This window comes from Mesoplodon bidens (genome assembly GCF_964165515.1).
Source record: "Mesoplodon bidens genome assembly, chromosome: 12".
Lineage (NCBI taxonomy): Eukaryota > Metazoa > Chordata > Mammalia > Artiodactyla > Ziphiidae > Mesoplodon > Mesoplodon bidens.
In genome coordinates this window covers 35,549,960-35,564,461 of record NC_138168.1, presented here as the reverse complement: position 1 = coordinate 35,564,461, position 14,502 = coordinate 35,549,960, and the positions used below count along the sequence as shown (strand labels likewise).

General features: G+C 45.7%; 1 protein-coding gene and 1 pseudogene across 6 annotated transcripts in view; one reads left to right on the top strand and one right to left on the bottom strand.

Moving 5' to 3' along the window:
• FAXC (failed axon connections homolog, metaxin like GST domain containing) overlaps positions 1-14,502 on the top strand; it is a 71,318-nt gene that overhangs the window by 33,039 nt on the left and 23,777 nt on the right. The gene's annotated exons all lie outside the window — the stretch shown is intronic.
• On the bottom strand, positions 12,491-13,250 carry LOC308626333 (small ribosomal subunit protein eS12-like; annotated as a pseudogene). The gene has a single exon. The product of its transcript is annotated as a small ribosomal subunit protein eS12-like (transcript).

The window sequence follows — 14,502 nt, the reverse complement described above, 5'->3', positions numbered from 1 at the left end:
GGCTGTAAGTGATGCTGGCGTTTCTGAATGTGTTGTGAACCAGGGGGGATTTTGAGCAAGGAAGCTCTTCTGTTTATAAACGGGTCAGGGTAAAAGGCTGTTTATAAACACATCTGCTCAGAAGAGTCAACTGGGTACTGTCAACATCAAGCTAAGAGAGATGCTGACCCAACCCGAGTACACGTGCAACATTTGACATTTTCTCACCTCTTTCATTTCCCTTTGTAATCCGAGTCCTCCTCTTATTAGCATGTCTTAACTCTTCTGATTTTGTATTTACTGCACCCAGTGGGTTTAGCTGTGTTGGGAAGCCTCTCAAAGAGAAGCACAGAGCGGCATCTGTTCGTGGGTGGGTGAGGATGCTGAGGCGAGTGACATGCCCTTGCTCACCTGGTCGGCTGGAGGTGGCTGGGCTGATGTGACTTTGTACTGGACAGAGTTTGCGTCTCAGCTCTGACAGATCACAAGCAGATCATGTGAATTCAGGAGCTTCAGTGTGTGGGATGATGGCCTCTCCTGGGAACAACTAACGTATACGGAGCCAAGGTCATAGGACCTAGTCCTTTGGGGCTGCTGATTTTGTCTGGGGACAGTGGGTTTTCACTGACCCTCTCTCAGCACCCTCATTATCTATTCTGGAGCACACTAGGTACTTCACCTCCTCCGGGAAGTGGGGTTTGGGATTTGTTTTGTTGAAACCTACCTGGTGCCAAGGAAGTGGGGGCTGTGCTGGGTGTAACCACCCCCCGCCCCACCCCGTGCAGGGTGACCCACTCTGATAGGCTCCTTCATGCTCTTTGCTCCACTTACTGGACCTGGAGTCCTCCCCTGAACCTGGCCTGCAGGGGGAGAGCCCCACAGGGCATCCAGCTCTTGGCCCGCTTTGTCATGTGGGGGGTTTGATGCCGCTGGGCTCCTGCTCTAAGTAGACACTTAGGAGCCCTGCCTGGCTTGGAGGTTGACGCTGTCTGGACCTCCTGGTGCTTTGCCTCCCTGGGCCCAAGTGGGCCTGCCTGATGTAGGTATGAATGGAATTTGCCTCGAGTTTGCCTCGTTCCTTTGGAAACTTAGTGTTGGACTCTCGGCCTCGCACAGAGCAGGTGCACAGAGGGCCATTTCCTCCTAGCAGTGGCTCTATCTGCTCCTGGCTTCCTTCCCAGCTCACGCTGTTGGGAGCCCCAGAAAGCCAGGAGTGGAGACGCTGAAGTGATGACAGCTCATCTCTGACAGCAGTGTCCGTTCCTTAACTAGAGTGGGGTGATCGTCTCCCTTCTAGAGCATTTCTGGTTGGGAGAACCTGGGGTCGGGGTGATAGCGATGATAACGATAACGCCAGTGTCTCTCTGGTATTTAAAGACTCAGAAAAATGCTTCCACCCCAGTGATGGTGAGATGGGAGACAAATGAATCACTGATAGCTAGGCTACCAGTGGCAAGTATTCACAACAGCATCCCAAGTCCAGGTGATTTTCTAGGATGAGAAACTGAGTGGGTTACTTGCAAAGCTGGATTTTCCTAGAGTTATATTCTGTATGGGGGCCCAGGGAGCAGTCTAGCTTTGAACTCTATCACAGGAGAAGCACTTTTTCTGCATTTGGGGAGGGAGAGGCTCTGGGGCTGAACATCATAGTTTTTCTTACTAAATGAGGCAGAAAGCAGCTATTTCTCCCTTCACCCAGGGTTATAGCTTACATTTTTTTTTTTTTTTTTTGCAGTACGCGGGCCTCTCACTGTTGTGGCCTCTCCCGTTGCGGAGCACAGGCTCTGGACGCGCAGGCTCAGTGGCCATGGCTCACGGGCCCAGCCGCTCCGCGGCATGTGGGATCTTCCCAAGCCGGGGCACGAACCCGTGTCCCCTGCATTAGCAGGCGGACTCTCAACACCTGCGCCACCAGGGAAGCCCTATAGCTTACTTTTAATGTCCGGCTGCCTAAGAGACTCAAAATGCAAAATGACTTTTTATTGAATTATTTCAAGATTTGGGGAAATTGTCCAGGGATGTATTTGACTCATTAGGATAAATTAGTTATTGCTGTTTCAGTTCAACTGACTTCAGTGATTTGACACCTTCTATGTGCCAGGAGCTGGGAGATTGATTACAAAGATGAGTTAGAGCTTGTTCCCGCTCTCAAGTACCTATAGTCGAGTGGGAGGGGTGAACCTATAAGCCAGGAGCAGGCAAATTACAGCCCATAGCTGGTGGCCTATTGTTGTTGTTGTTTTGCTTTTTTAAATGGCCTGTGAGCTAAGAATCATTTTTACATTATTTAAATGTAAGGAAAAAATCCAACAGAGATCAAATGTGGCCTGGATAGCCTACAGTTTTTACCATCTGACCCTCCTTTGAAGAAGTGGTTACCACGCACAAGTGCACGAGTCGGGCTGCGGTAGGGCCCGTGATAGAGGTCTGTGCTCCCAGGGGCAAAGAGGCAGGAGAACCGTGCAGGGCTGTAGGAGAGGTGGCAGCAGCTGTGTTGGCTCAAGAAAGTAAACAGTTGTCCCCATGCAGAAAATAAGGAACGGTCTCCCAGGCAAATCACGAGAAAAGGAGTCCTGGGTGAGGGGCATTTTGGGATCATGGTTGAAATGAAGATCAAAAGGTAGTTGGGGCCATATTATAAAGGGTAATAATTATCACGCTCAGAGATGTATACTTTATCATACAGGAAACATGGAGGTGGGAGAGCCTGACAGCATAGTTGGGCAACATGAAAAAATGATATCTTCATGTCTGAAAGGAGGAGTCAGAATTGTTATTTACTGAAATTAAGAGATTAAGTAGCTAAAATAATGGAGAATCAACTAAAGTTATAACAGCTAATGGGAGTGTCCAGTAAATCTGCAAAGGTTACAAGCATGCAGACATCTACAGTTTTCTTGAGTGTCCCAAATAAGCAATTAGAAAATACAATTTAAAAAATCCATTCACAATAGCAATAAAATTTTAAAATATTAGAAATAGAATTTGTCAGAAATATTTAGTATCTAGAGAAATAAAAATAAACAATCCTAATAAGAGAGAGAAGGATTTTTAGAAAATGGAGGGTGTACCTTGATTGATTGATTGATTGACTCATTCAAGAGTGATGACCCGAGAGCCAGAGGCAAACCCCAGCTTCCTCACTAACTAGCTCTGAGACCCTGGGCACATTTCTTAACTTCTCTAGGCCTCAGTTTCCTTATGTTTGAAATGGGGACAATCACCACGAGAAGAAAAGTAATACATGTAAAGTGCTCAGAATGGTGCCTGGCATGTTGGAAGCAATCAAACAACAAGCAAGCTAAAGTACAAGGGGGAGAGGAAATTCAATAAGGAGAGGTTCAAGGTGCTGTGAGAGCTGATAAGGGGGTCGCTTAGTGGTCAGTGCTAGTCCCTGTTTAGCTCTGCGTGGTCCCCTGACCCCTCTTTATTTATTTTTTTAAAAATAAATTTATTTATTTATTTATTTATGGCTGAGTTGGGTCTTTGTTGCTGCATGTGGGCTTTCTCTAGTTGTGGTGAGTGCGGGCTACTCTTCCTTGCAGTGTGCAGGCTTCTCATTGCAGTGGCTTCTCTTGATTCGGAGCACGGGCTCTAGGTGCATGGGCTTCAGTAGTTGTGGCATGTACGCTCAGTAGTTGTGGCTCGCGGGCTCTAGAGCGCAGGCTCAGTAGCTGTGGCGCACGGGCTTAGTTGCTCCGCAGCATGTGGGATCTTCCTGGACCAGGGCTCAAACCCGTGTCCCCTGCATTGGCAGGCAGATTCATAACCACTGTGCCACCAGGGAAGCCCGACTCCTCCGTTTAAAGCAGAGATACCCTCCATGTAGTAAGTGCTTGATTGTCACCTCAGGCGAGAAGGGCACACATTGTCTGTTTCCATCCTCCGCCCCAAAGGGTAAGAGTCTGAAGAGCATGAAAGATGTAAAAATTAAAAACAAATGTTAGGTTTTGGGAAGCAGTGTGGGTGGAGGCAGGCAGCCTCGTGGCTGCACAGGAGGGAGTTCTGGAGTCAGATCCCTGGGTTCAGACCTTGGGCTCCACCACTTGCCAGCTGTGCAACTTCACATGAATAACTTAAGTTTTTTTCACCTGTAAAATGGGGGTTGGAACCTAGAGAGTGTGAGGACTAAAGGTGCTAATTTATGCAATATACTTACTATGTCTGGCACATAATAAATGCCAAATAAGTATTAGCTATGACCATTATCACTTTTACAGATTTTGTATGTAATACAAGTTCACTAGGAACATTGTTTTCTGGGGAAAAAATGTTTGTGAAGAAAACCATTTTTCTGATTTTTAAATTTATTAGTTAATTATAGAAATTTGAGGGACTTCCCTGGTGGTGCAGTGGTTAAGAATCCGCCTGCCAATGCAGGGGACACAGGTTCGAGCTGTGGTCCAGGAAGATCCCACATGCCGCAGAGCAACTAAGTCTGTGCGCCGCAACTACTGAGCCTGCGCTCTAGAGCCCGCAAGCCACAACTACTGAAGCCCACGTGCTACAACTACTGAAGCCCGCATGCCTAGAGCCCGTGCTCCACAAGAGAAGCCACCGCAGTGAGAAGCCCGCACACCGCAACGAAGAGTAGCCCACGTTCACGTCAACTAGAGAAAGCCCACGTGTAGCAACGAAGACCCAACACAGCCATAAATAAATAAATAAATAAATAAATAAATAAATAAATAATAAATTTATAACAAAAAATTTTTAAAAATAAAAATATCAGAAAAGTATTTAAAAAAATAATTTTGGTAAGGTTCAGAAAAGCATAGAGAAGGAAGATTAAGTCCTTAGTCTTATAATGTACTGCTAACCACAGTTACCATTTTGGTGTGTGTCTTTCCAATATTTTTATGCATAATTTTGAATCTTATATATGATTACCTGTATTATATATGTATGTATATTTGTGTACACACACATATATAATTTTCCAACCTGTCTTTTCCCTGTTTAATATATTGCACATATTTTCCTCTATTATCAAGTATTCTATACCGTGCAATTCTGTGTGACTGGTATCACATTTGATGCCATAAAAGCTGACTAAGATTCGTCAGTAAAACTCTGTTTTGCACTCTGCCTCGCTCATATGTCCGTCCTATTATTAATTCTGAGTCTACAGGTATGCACATGAAGTGGAAGGAAACTAAGACAGAATGAACATAAGAAATATGTAGCTGTCTCCCTCATTAGCATAGAGATCCCCAGCTGTGGCCATTAGAGGTGAGATTAAAGTAAGAATAGAGGATGGAATCTGGTATAAAGTAACAGCACCCATTTGGCTGTTGAGGAAACCGAGGCACAGGAAGGTTGAGTGACTTGTCCACAGCTGCACCAGTCATAAAAAGTGGAGGCAGGAATCAAATCCAGGCTGTCTGACGCTAGTCCCCTGCTATTTTCTGGCCCAACAGCTACCCTGCAGTTCCTTGGGAGCTGAGACTTAAAGTGGAGTGTGTGTTATGTTATGTCAGGATGACTCCTTTAGAGCATTGTCTGAAGTTGCCAGAACTTTAACTGGCAAGTTAAAATGTAATCTCCAAGGTAATTTTACAAGCTGTTTTATGATACTGATCTTGGAGGCTGAGAGCAGCACAAACTATGGAGTCTCATCATTGATGTCCGTTTCCTGGGCTTTGTGAGTTGAAGTCACCCCCATGCTGAGGAGGCTGGCTCCCAGCAGAGATGTGTTAAAACTCCAGGCTGAAGTGTACAAGTACTTGAGGAGAAAAGGTCTCTTTTTTAGGAGCTGTTATTGAAAGAGCCAAGTAATAAAGTGGAATTTGTAAATGAAAGTGAGAAAAACAAGCTGATTTCCAGCCAACTATACTTGATTAATATAAAGTGAAATGCACTTTTCCCTCCTGGTCTGAGTCATGAAAATGGCTTGGGGAGTCTTTAGTTTTCAGAGTCCTTGTTGCCTTTGGGTTAGCACATGTCAAAGAGCCAAATCTATTGGTTATTTTAATAAACACCAATGTGTGATCTTGGCTATTTATTAAAGAGGAAAGGGATGCAAAGTAGTGATTCCTTTCAAAGGCAGCAAGCAAAGTGAGTCACTTGCCACATGTGCTTCATGTCACCCTTTTCAGCATGTATAGTTACAATGTGGTATAATTTTTCAGAATGATTGTATTTTGCTATTGAACTGAAAAATAAAATCATTTAAAATTTATTTATTTGTTTATTTTTCAGGTTGTAAATAATTTCATTTTTTAAATGCATAGATATTCAACTGATCACTTAGTTCTTTAGTTAAATAATATATAGAAGATTAAAACTGGCTTTGTGATTAGTAATAGAAAATCTCTAGCCCATTTTTAATCAGAAATGCCTTTGGGGTTCCATCCCTCCAGACTGAAAAACCTTGCTATGGAGCAGAAGTGGTGATGCGGTATATTAATTTTGTATCCTGCAACTTTACCGAATTCACTGGTGAACTCTAGTAGTTTTCTGGTGGCATCTTTAGGATTTTCCATGTATAGTATCATGTCATCTGCAGACAGTGACAGTTTTACTTCTTCCTTTCCAATTTGGATTTCTTTTATTTCTTTTTCTTCTCTGATTGCTATGGCTAGGACTTCCAATGCTTTGTTGAATAAAAGTGGTAAGAATGGTTATCCTTGCCTTGTTCCTGATCTTAGGGGAAATGCTTTCAGCTTTTCACTGTTGAGTATGATGTTAGCAGTGGGTTTGTCACATATGGACTTTATTATAAGAGAGCTGGTCTCAGAGAGCTGGGACTCCAGAGCAGGAAGCTGGGCTTGGTAAGAAATAGATTGGGGGTCTTGTAGCTGTAGCACAGGAGCTGCTCTCTTTGGGAAGTGTGGCTTAGGTTGTTGCCAAACTTTTTCTGCATTAAAAAATTTATTTATTTATTTACTTTTGGCTGTGTTGGGTCTTCGTTGCTGCACGCGGGCTTTCTCTAGTTGCAGCGAGCAGGGGCTACTCTTCATTGCGGTGCACGGGCTTCTCATTGCGGTGGCTTCTCTTGTTGCGGAGCATGGGCTCTAGGCACGCGGGCCTCAGTAGTTGTGGCATGCGGGCTCAGTAGCTGTGGCTCACGGGCTCTAGAGTGCAGGCTCGGTAGTTGCGGCACACGGGCTTAGTTGCTCCACAGTATGTAGGATCTTCTGGGACCAGGGCTTGAACCTGTGTCCCCTGCATTGGCAGGGATTCTTAACCACTGTGCCACCAGGGAAGTCTTTTTCTGCAGTTTTATGCTTCATGTCTTGTGGTTCTCAAGCTTCTCCTAGTCGCAACGCAAGATTGCAATATGATGCTTTTGGAAAGCAGCTTTTGTCAGGTGGACCGGAACTAAGGGTTATAAAGGAAAGTTGAGGTGGCAGCTCCTTGTGTGTGGGCGTTGGGGGTGGGTTGAGGCTGGATCTGAATTTCTTCTCTTGTCTCTAACTCACCCTCGGGTTCAGGCTGGGGAAACAGGCTGCAGGATGGGGGTGTTGGTGGTATTGATAGTTCAGACTGTTACAAAGGGGTCTTAAAGAAACTGTCCATTTACCTGATTGTGATGAAGCAGCACAGAGGACTGAACTCTAATGTTTGTTTGCTTTTGACTGGACTTTTATAGACCCTGCATGGTGACGCAGCACTTATGTCATGGGAAAAGCAAATGAATAATTGGCAGCTAGAGTTGGTTTGGGAGACATAATCATATGGGGGAGAATAATAAAGGTACAGTTTCAGTTATGAGGCTCAGCTGGGCACTGTTGGTGGGCAATAAATAACTGCTGGATGAATGAAGGAAAGAATGAATGAATGTCAGGACACGTTTAGCAGGCAGCCCACGTGGCAGTCCAGGATCTGTGGGTCTGAGAGTACTTTCTGAGCAAAAAATTGAAATTTGTGAATGCTTTTAAGAGGTAGGATCAGAAATAGTGCTGGGCTCTCTAGGTGGAAACTGCAATTTCCTATCAAAGAATGCTCTTTTTAGCCATGGCTAGAGACCTTAGGAGGGAGAGTATACTTGTAATAATTAGAATGCAGACTGAAAGATAATGCCTTTGACTTAGGACTGTATGAGTCTGACTGTATGGGCACACATGCATTCAGCTCTTTGAGAGGGGCTGTGAGCAAGTTGGGGACAGCCCTGGCTACTAGCACTGCCACCTGAGGGAGATCTTGTAATACTTATAATAGCAACACTTGTGAGAAGTGCCACCCTGGAGAAGTACCAGGTGCAATGAGGGCATTTTTTTCAGGGGAAACTGACATGGTCAAGGCTACTTTGAGGGGATGACATTTAAGCTGGGCTCTGAAGATAAATGGGGGTTAGGCAGGCATGTGTGTGGGGAAGAGGAATCGGACACGGCAGGGAGGAGATGAGCGTGGAACGTGGAAGGAACTCCGCCCGTGAAGGCTCTGAGTGGAAGAGCAGCTGGGAGCCTTCAAGGAATGAAAAGATGGCCAGTGTGTCTGGAAACTGTGAGAGTAGAGGTGTGGCATGAGGTGGAGGTAGGCAGGGGCTAGATCATACAGGCCTTCCACGTCACGTAAAGAACGCAGGCTTTGTTCGAAGAGCAGTGAAAGCCTTAGGTGGTTGAAAGTAGGGAAGAGGCGGGACCTTATTTATGCGTAACCCACTGGAGGGGCCAAGGGTGGATTCGGGGCCCAGTGAGCAGGCTGGTGCAGTCCAGGAAAGGTAAGATGGCGTTTGGACTACGACCATGGCCATAGAGTTGGCCATAAAATTTAGTGATTTTAAATGTGTGTGTGGGGGGTGGGCGGTGGTGATGGAGAGGGCAGGGGTGAAGAATAACCAAGTTCTCAACACGAAAATTGAGTAATAAGCAAAGTAGCCATTCCCAGAGCTGGGGATCACTGGAGAGAAAGGGAGGATCACGAATTTCAGTTGTGGATATGCCGAGTTTGAGATCCTGGAGCCAGGTGCATGAGTGGAGAGGAAGTATATGAAAAAGGCAGCCTTCTGAATCAGTGGAGAAAAGATAAATTAATTCAGTAAAATGGTGTTGGGACAGCTGGCTAACCATCTGGAACAAAATAAGTACAATCCAGACTTTGTCATATACCTGAATAAATTCCAAATGGATTAAGCACTTCAGTGTAAAAAATAAAACTGTAAAGATGACAGGATAAAATATGGGAAACATTTATATAATGTTAACTTGGGAATATTTTTCTAGTAATGGCACCAAAGGGAGAAACTATAAAAAGAAAGGTTGAATTGGTGGATTACGTGAGAAAAAGAAAACAAAAATTGCCATAAATAAAGTTAAAATTGAAATGGTAAGTTGGAAAATGTTTGTGACATGTGACAAAGCAATATTACTGAACTTGTGAAGAACTTCTGCAAGTCAGTAAGAAAAGTGAGTGCCTGAAAGGGAAAATTGGGCAAAAGACATAAAAAGGTAATTTGCAAAAATAATACAAATAATAAACACATGAAAAGTGTTCAATTTCTTTAGTAATCAAAGCAGTGCAAGTTAAAAAATCAGGCACCACTCTGTTAATCAAACTGGCAAAGTTTTTTTTTTTTTTTTTTTAATAGTGTGAAGTAGCTGCAGGGGTGTGGAAGAGGCACTAACCTCTGTTGGTAGGAATAAAAACTAATACTTTGGGCTTCCCTGGTGGCGCAGTGGTTGAGAGTCCGCCTGCCAATGCAGGGGACATGGGTTCGTGCCCCGGTCTGGGAGGATCCCACATGCCACAGAGCAGCTGGGCCCATGAGCCATGGCCGCTGAGGCTGTGCGTCCGGAGCCTGTGCTCCACAACGGGAGAGGCCACAACAATGAGAGGCCCGCGTACCGCAAAAAAAAAAAAAGTTGTTTCCGCAAGGAAGCCTTTCTGGAACTTTCTCCCAGAGTGTGTCTGGCAAACCTGTTCCATGCTCCCAGGCCCCTGGTACTTTCTTCCCCAGAGCACTCCCTGAACCTTCTCTGCATGGTAGGCTTGACTGTCTCCTCAGCTGGACTGGGCACCAGGCCTGGTGGGTTGGTTTCTGACTCTAGGGCCCGAACAAACGCCTGGCACATGTTAGGCTTTCAGCAAGTGTTTGTTGAACAAAGGATGCAATTTTCAGTTCTGGGAGCCATCTTTTAAAAGGAATGTGGCCAAACTAGGATGTATTCAGAGAAGGGTAGTTAAGAAGGGGGTTAGTCTCAAAAAATTTTCCTATGAGGAATTTGAATATACTGGGCATGGATAATGTGGAAAAGTGCAGATATAAGGGTCATAAACTAGCCTTTTTCAAGTGTTGAAAGTGGGTATTGGCTTAAGCGTTGTTGCAGGTGATGGGCGTGTTTGGGCAGAGGACAGAGGGGGACTGGGTGTGTATGAGGTGAAGTAACAGATTGCAGCGGGCTTGTCTTATGATGTGGTCGGAGCTGCCGTTTTTTGGAGTCACCCCTTGAGGGTGAGGACCACCATCAGGATAGCTGAGGAGTCTTTTTACAGGCAATACGATGTTTAAGTAGAAATGGTCTCTGGGGGTCCTTTCAGTTCCGATGATTTGGTGATTTTATATTCATTCTCTAGAAAGAAGAGCAGAGACAGTTTTCCAAGTTATAAAACATATAAAATATGTTTGTCATTTACTACAGGGCAGACAGAAGGGCTGGTGTGGGTGCTGGAAGGAGGACAGGTGGGTAAAGAGCCATGGAAGGGGCCACATGAGGGGACTGTCTTGGTTAGGGTGACCTGGGTGGGTCTGTCTTCATGGTTCTTAGCCCAGTCCTTCCTTCTTTCCGTGTCACCAACCTATTACGCAGACTGCAGGGGTTTTTTGTGTGTGTGGATAAATCTTAGACACTGTTTTTAACAGCATCCTGAAGATGTTGTAGTCTTAACAGCACCCCTGAGAGATAGTTATTTCACAGAAGGGAAAGCCGAATGAGGGTGAGAGAGACGAGGGAACGGGTCTCGGACTGTGCAGCTAATGACAACGCGTTTCTTTTGCTGCAGGACAACTTCTGTATTTGCATTGGTGGTTTGTTAAAATCACTTGCAAGAATAGTAATGATTTGACCTGGAAACCATAAATTCTATTTTTACCTGTATTGATTGGGTCCCCGTGAGTGCTTAAGCTTTTTACAACTTCATATCGGAATCCGATACTAACTGAAGTGAACTGATCTACTCTGAAAGATCCTTACATATTACTCAATAACTCTAAATTGCTTGCAGTTGCTAATGGAGAGGACCATTAGATCAGATGCTCAGAGAGCAGCACCTCTTCTCTTCAGGCATCGCATCCATTCCAGACCTCCAGAAAGAGGGAGCAATGGAGGCCTGGGGGCCTGGCCATCTTAAAGAACCAGGGATCGGGGGTGCCAAGCCCTGCTCATCCTAAAGTGTTTGCAGGACTTCCCTGGTGGTCCAGTAGTTATGGCTCCGCGCTTCCATTGCAGGGGGCACGGGTTCCATCCTTGGTCTGGGAGCTAAGATCCCACGTGCCCTGCGGTGCAGTCAAAAATAAATAAATAAATAAATAAATAAAGTGTTTGTATCGTTATGGGGACGAGGCAGTTGCGGCTCATTTCTTTTCCAGGTTCATTGTTGCTATCTCAGTTGGTAAAAATATGTTGATTATCCACGAAAACAAAAAGAAATTACTTTTAGCAGATTAAAATGAAATGGTAATTAGTGCTGAGTTCTCGGAAATCTTTGTGGCTTATTTAGCAACACAAATTGGTTGATGTAATTCTGACAGAAGTAGTCTGGTTTTTGCTTTATCCTGGGGTTGTTCTAGCTGTTTCTTCCCTGAGCAAAGTGACTTTGTGTTTAAATTTTCAGGGTTCCAATTCCTGAATGATTAAAATAAAAGGAAAAAAAGAGGAAGACGATTCACAAGATAGTGCCATGTAGACAATAGATTCTTTTTTTTTTTTTTTTTTTTTGCGGTATGTGGGCCTCTCACTGTTGTGGCCTCTCCCGTTGCAGAGCACAGGCTCCGGACGCACAGGCCCAGCGGCCATGGCTCACGGGCCCAGCCGCTCCGCGGCATGTGGGATCTTCCCGGACCAGGGCACGAACCCGTGTCCCCTGCATCGGCAGGCGGACTCTCAACCACTGTGCCACCAGGGAAGCCCAGACAATAGATTCTTAAATCTTATGTAGGTATGTACGTGTTAAGGATGAGCACAGAATGAGAAGGCTCAGTGCTTTTCCTGGGTCGCCAGATATGGAAACCCTCCCCATTTGTGTCGTGGGATTGGGGAACTTTCCCTTTCCACTCCTCTCTAGTTCTTGTGGCTGGACTAACACACAAGACAGATTAACAGGAGAAAAACAAATTTTCATTTGCGAACATGCAGGTCTCATAGAAATGGTACCTAAGAAGTGGTCAAGGAAGGGAGCTTTTATATTTTTTAGACAAAGAAACAATATGCGAGGAATTGACAGGACAAAGAAACTTGGGTTTTGGGTGCTCAATTAGTGAAGAATCTAAACAGGGTTTGGGCTTGGGGTAGTCAATTAAAGACGTAACGAGGTTTGTTTATACAGGCTTCTCAGCCCCGAATTCCCTGTCTCCGGGTGGTAAGGGTGTCCTTCTACTTCCAGAGGCAGGGAGTGCACCTTCCACATGGGAGATTGATTTCCTGTTTTCAGGGAGACAGAGAGGAGGGTCAGAGTGTCCCTCTTGCACTGGCCATTTCTTTTTTTTTTTTTTTTTTTTTGCGGTACGCGGGCCTCTCACTGTTGTGGCCTCTCCCATTGTGGAGCACAGGCTCCAGACGCGCAGGCTTAGCGGCCATGGCTCACGGGCCCAGCCACTCCACGGCATGTGGGATCTTCCCGGACTGGGGCACGAACCCGTGTCCCCTGCATCGGCAGGCAGACTCTCAACCACTGCGCCACCAGGGAAGCCCTATTTGTTCATTTCTTGCATTTGAAGGAGTCCTCAGTGACATCCTTGGCCTGACGTAGACTCTTTGCCTTAGTCCTTGGCCACCACGCAACTGCAGCAACCACTTTACCGAGCTTCCCTTTCTTGTCAGTTTTACAGAGGCCCCCTCATTCCCCTAGTTTCTTGTTGTCATCAACTTGAATTAGGTTGATTTGGTCTTCAGCACAAACAGCCTCCACCAGCTTGACCCACACAGGCTCATCACACAGAGATGGATGCGAGCACACAACGATGGGCTCGACGCTGGTCTAAGGCTTTGGCAGCTTCCCGAATTCCACGTGCGAGGCCATCGGTGGATGAGGGTGGTCTTCGGTACCTCCTGTAAAGTATCGTTAACGTCCGTTACACCTTCCAGCAGCAAAGCAATGCCTTCCTCAGCCATGGCTGTGGGTTACAGGTGGAGCCGAAACTGGAAAACACCCGCCAGCTTGGTGGCAGCAGAGAAAGAGAACCTTTTCTTTATTTTAGTTTGTAATTTTGGATTTTTAGAAGTAGGGAACTTTTACCTGAAGGAGAGGCTTTGAGGAGTCTCTTCCTTGCTGTAAGGCTGATGGAAATGACATTTCTTGGGTGTGTTGAAGCACAGAGGATTCAGGCTTCCTCCTCCCCCGGAGGCTTCATCCTCCATTTCAACTCTACAGATTTCCGGGCATGAGACGAGGAGGCATTAGTCTCCTGCTGTTTCAGGTGTCGCCCGATTGTTGGCTGGCGGGTGTGTGTGTGTGTGTGTGTGGGGTGTGTGGGGTGTGTGTGTGTGGGGAGTGTGACCTTCTAACACATGCAGGCACATACGTTTCATGTATTAAGTCATTTACTACTCACAGTGATCCTGTCCGTGGGGAAATTTAGGCTCAAAGAGGTAACTTGTCTGGGAACACCCAGCTATCATGGATTTGAACTGAAGTAGTGTAGGAGAAGCCAGAAATCATTGCCGAACACTTTTTAGCCTTTGTCTTACTCATTGGCTCTTCTGACCCTTTTTCCCTGCTCTCCTTTTTAGGTTCCTTAAATGTTGATTGGTCTCAGAAGCCAAGCCCCCCACCCTCTATTCATCTCCTGAATCCAGCTGTTTTCTGTATCTTCACTTAGAGTTCCCACAACCATGTGAGATTCAGCACATTCCCAAACAGAAGCCCTCACCCTCCCACCAAACCAGCATCCCCTCCTGTGGCCTCTCTCTGTGAATGGCACCATCCTCCATTCAGTTATTCAAGTTGGGTGCCAAAAGTCATTCTAGATTGCTCCTTCTCTGTTGCCTTCCACCTGGCTTTCAAAGCCCTAGACTGCCTGGGCCCTGCCTTCTTTCCAATCTCATTTCTTAACCCTCACCCCTTGCCCACTCTGTGCCAGCCATCCTTGTCTTCTCTCCGCTTCACAAACACACCAAGCTTATCCTGACCCTGGGGCACTTGTCCTAGCTGTTTCCCTTGCCTGGAATTCCCAGTCTCCAGATCTGTGCATTGGTAGATCCTTCTCGACATTCACGTCTCTGGGTAAATAGCAGCTCCACAGAGAGGCCTTCCCTGACCACCCAGCCTAACATAGTGCCAGTCACCCTCCATCACATCACCTTACTTTAATCCTCTGCATTGCACTTATCACTGGCTGATGCTTTCTTATTTACTGATGGATTT